The following is a 4,576-nucleotide window of genomic DNA, read 5'->3' on the forward strand; positions in this document are numbered from 1 at the left end:
AGATTGCACCACTGCACTCTAGCCTGGGCGACGGAGTGAGACTCCATCTCAAAACAAACAAACAAACAAAAAGTAGTCAGCAGTGAGAACCAGGGACCTTGGCTTTTGATCATCTCTCTGGTGGATTGAAGGGAACTGTTTTCCATCACAGAGCCGGCTTGTCCTCAGCTCAGTGAGTCCACCCTGTTCACCCAGGGCAGCACTTTCCATCCCTCACAGAAAGATGCTTCCAGCCAGGCCCATATATTTACTGACATTTTCCTCTCCCCTACTCCTCCTACCATTAATTTCAGCTACTGCATCTTAGCCTCCGCCCACCTCTCCGTGTCCATGTCTCCGTATTTCTGCTGCCACATAGTAAAGGTCTCCTCAAAGTCCATCTAAAATCCTAATCTTTCCTTAAACCCACAGTCTTCTACTTTTACCCTATGTCCAAACCAATCCCTCAGGCTCCTTAAGCAGAGCGCTTCTGCTCTTTTATGTACTTCTTAAATTGCTTTCTAAGCATTTGAACTGCACATGTCCTCATTCTCTAAATGCTTTGGGACCTTAAAGGCAAGACCCAGAGCTGATTCGCTTCAACCCTGACCCACTTTATGCAAGGCTGGATACACAACAAGTAAACTCACTGAATGAGTAAATAAACAAACAACTAAATGTAACTATGGAGAAATTAACACTCATGAAAGAATACATAAACAAAAAAATGCAGGTTTAATTCATAAATGGAAGTGGCTAGGCCCTTGCCAGAACTCAATGAAGTACCCTCCCCAGGAAGAGAACAAAGAAGATGGGAGATGGGGGTCTGATTCTGGCCCCGTTTCTGATGGCTGATTTGCAATTTCTACTCTTGTTAGCAATTGGAAAACCCATATAAGAAGTTATCGTCTCTTTGCATAGGTCTGCTTGTATGCATCTCTTCATTTCAACGGCTACATCACGAATACCTGCAAGAAACCGTAAGTGAGATGTCCACTCTCTCCTCCCCTTCCTTATACTCAGCATTTTACCCATACAGACTGGGCTGGAGTAGGATATAAGTCAAGTCACACTCTGGTGTGATCCACCTGACAGGGCTCTCTGTAGCAGAGGCAATGAGCTGGAAATGTGTCCTCCAAACACAGGACTTCCAAATTCTTAAATCTTTTCAAAATCTACGTCAGTCACATATTGGCATATTTTCTAAACTTTATATGAACTTTTTTCCAACTTATATTACCACTTGGGATAGCATACGCTTTTATAGACACTTTACGCCAACAGTAGTAAGAAGTCCTAATGACTTTGTTAGGAGTATCCTGTATGCTACTGATACTCAGGGTAGTTGGTGTGTCTGTGTTTCAGTTACGTAGACTCTTTGTAAATTTAGGAAAATAATCTAATCTCTTATTCTTGGTCAGAGTTATCGTTTAAGAACTAGCAATAGACATAAAAAAACTATGACTGTGATTGTGTTCCCTGCCTTTCAAAGCACCTTCAGACAGTCTTTCACATGGCACATATTCTATGCTCTTGATGATTTCATCTTATTTCTTCCGGGGTGTCAACAGCAATCGAGAGATTGCTATTTTAAAGCAAATACATCCCTCTTTTGTTATGCAAATTACAGAACGTAGAAACAAGAATCCAAGAGGCCAACCAATATGGTTAGCCTCTGTAGTTGCCTCACTTAGATGAACTTCAGGAAGGGGGAGCTCCCCAGAGTCAGCAGGAGGATATGAGCAGGTAAAGAGGAATTACGGAAACAACCCAACCCTCATGGTACTCAGCCCACTGCATTTCGTGCTATTCCACACTATCATTCCTAATTCAATTCTCAGTTAAATGTCTTCAATTAATTTAGAATTTTGTATTGTATTTTCTTAAAGCAAGCATAGTAAAATATAATTTGCAATCTCTTCGAGGAAAGTTTAAGCTTGGTCATTGCTTCTCTCCAAAGCCTTTATTTTGAAAATTTAAACAACAACAACAACAACAACAGAGAGGAAAAAAGCGCACATTGCCCCTGGGTTTTTTCTTTTTTTTTTAAACCTAACCAAAATATGCAGATAACGATTCCTCCGATATGCTGAACCAACTTCCTCAAAGCTAGCAGAGAGCCTGTCAATGAATGCACGTATCAATTCAAAAATGAGTGAATATGAGAAAGCCAGTTGGACATACTTAAGAGTCAGACCACTGCTGTGTCCTCATTTCTGAGAGATCTGGACAAAAGCTGATTTCTCCTCTACCTTACCCTTGGAACACAGACCCCATAGGCTTGGGAGAGAACACCAGTACATCCGAGAAAAGTACCTGTGTTGATGATGCCAGAGAATTCAATACACTTTATTTTATCTGCCGCACACCATTTGAGTTCTGGATCGCATTTCCTTCCCTGCACTGCAAAGCATGTCGGGCACTTAAAGCCACTGGAGCTGAATTCATCAACATCCTTCTCCTCTAGGTCACTCATCATAATCTCCCAGGAAACTGTTAAAAAAAGATAGACAACAGGCTAGTTATTTGTCATTGATAAGCAAATGTACTCATTCTTATAGAACAGCCACTAGAACTAGATCCACCCATCCCATTCACCCTTCCCTAATCCTCACCCCGCCTTCCTCATGTGACACTTTCAAATGCATCCAACAACACTAGAGTAACTACAAAAATCCCTGCCATTATGGAGCTCATTTTCAGATGGAGGACGCAGAAAAAAACAAATGAAGAAGAAAAAAATGTGATATGTCAGATGACGATAAATACTACGGAGAGAGACAAACAGGACAGGATGTGCAGGGTAGGGATGTAATTTACGGGGCGGCCAGGAAAGGCCTCACAGAAAAAGGGACATTTTTGAGAGGCGGCCTGGAAAAGGTCTACTTCCAAACACTTACACAGAATAATGTGGTCTTACAAGTAAAGGTCACGGGTGGCAGCACGCACAGGATACTCAAAGAAGGAGCCCAAACTGACAAGAAAGAGCCTTGGCTTCTCCTGCACGCTTTGCCTCTGGGGCTCCAAAACAATGTCCTAGTGAACAGAAGTCAACTGATTCCCTGCTTCCATTCCAGCGTTCCTGCTGCCACCTGCTGTCATGGGCAAAGAGTGGGCTTGGCTGTTCCAGTGAAAGATGTCCTGGCACAGAGCAGAGAATGGAGGGGACTATGAATAAAGAGGAGGAAATCTGTGGAAAATTAAGAGCAAGGGGAAAAAAGGAGTAAAAGCCATAGTATTTACCTGAAGAATTCTTAGGCTATCAAAAGGTGGTTTTGATTTGCTCACCTCCCGAAAACCAGGGCCTCCTCTGCCTCTGTTAACCCCTAAGGGATGAGTAGTATATGACGCCAAGGGGACATGCCCACCTGGGTCCTGTATGCCCTTTCCCTACCTTGCCTGGCTACCAAGAATCCTGGGATTTCTTGCTCAAACAGACTGAGGTCTAACCAAGCAGTTGTCTGAGGTGGTGGGAGTGGGGAGTTTAAACTTCAGCATTGGCGTGTCCACACACATGATCACGATGGCCTTCACAGTGAAGGGGAATGTGGGATGGGGAAAAGAGATGGGCTGGAGACCAGGATCCAGATTTCTCAGTGCTGCAATTCTCTGGCATGAAACTCTTGCGAACATTCCAAATCTTTTAGATCATTCTGAAGACATATTTGTACAAGTAAAAGGATGGAAACTATTTTAATTTTTAGCTTACTGTATTTCTTTTAAATATTGTGACACATTACCATGGGCCCTGCAGATGTGAGGGCAGCCGGCCCTCCACCCTGGGTAGGAGAAGGGGTTGGGAAGGCAGTGCTGAGGCCTGGGAGCCAGTGCTGCCATGGAGAGAAGGAGAAGCAGAGACCAGATATACCCAGATGCCTCTCCACCCACTACAACCATTAGAGATCCAGGGCTAACCAGGCTTGCTTTCTCTGGAGAGTCTTGTTTGAGGAAACACAATCCAAATGTAATTTTAAAAACGCATACATTCAGCTCGGTACAGTGGCGCACACCTGTAATCCCAGCACTTCGGGAGGACAAGGCAGGTGGATTACGAAGTCAGGAGATCGAGACCATCCTGGCTAACATGGTGAAACCCTGTCTCCACTAAAAATACAAAAAATTAGCCGGGCGTGGTGGCGGGCGGCCTGTAGTCCCAGCTACTTGGGAGGCTGAGGCAGGAGAATGGTGTGAACCTGGGAGGCGGAGCTTGCAGTGAGCCAAGATTATGCCACTGTACACCAGCCTGGGTAATAGAGCAAGACTCTGTCTCAAGAAAAAAAAAAAAAAGCATAGATTCAAAACTAATTAGTAAAAACTTATCACTTTAAAAAGTAATTTTAAAAATTAAAAAACAAAATAACAAAAATTCCAATCGTTAATAAAGAGACCTTCCAATTCATAATTTCTCAGCAATGTCTCATATCCCCTTTTGACACTTTCCAAACTCTTTCATACCTTACTCTGCTCTGAAGCTACTCTGTCCAACGTATCTGTTTAAAATTAATTAAAATAAAATATAATTAAAAATTCAGTTTCTTAGTCACACCAGTCTCATTTCAAATGCTGGCTAGCCGCACACGGCTCGTGGCCACTGTAC

General features: G+C 43.1%; 1 long non-coding RNA gene across 1 annotated transcript; it reads right to left on the minus strand.

The window, feature by feature from the left end:
* Nucleotides 1-699: 699 nt before the first annotated feature.
* LOC105538361 lies at nt 700-2,452 on the minus strand. The gene is made up of 2 exons (XR_001005886.1): nt 2,296-2,452; nt 700-947 (listed from the first exon to the last, which is right to left on the minus strand). It is a non-coding gene; the product is annotated as an uncharacterized LOC105538361 (long non-coding RNA).
* Between the last annotated feature and the right edge of the window lie 2,124 nt (nt 2,453-4,576).

This window comes from Mandrillus leucophaeus, unplaced genomic scaffold (assembly GCF_000951045.1).
Source record: "Mandrillus leucophaeus isolate KB7577 unplaced genomic scaffold, Mleu.le_1.0 Scaffold1031, whole genome shotgun sequence".
Taxonomy (NCBI): Eukaryota; Metazoa; Chordata; class Mammalia; order Primates; family Cercopithecidae; genus Mandrillus; species Mandrillus leucophaeus.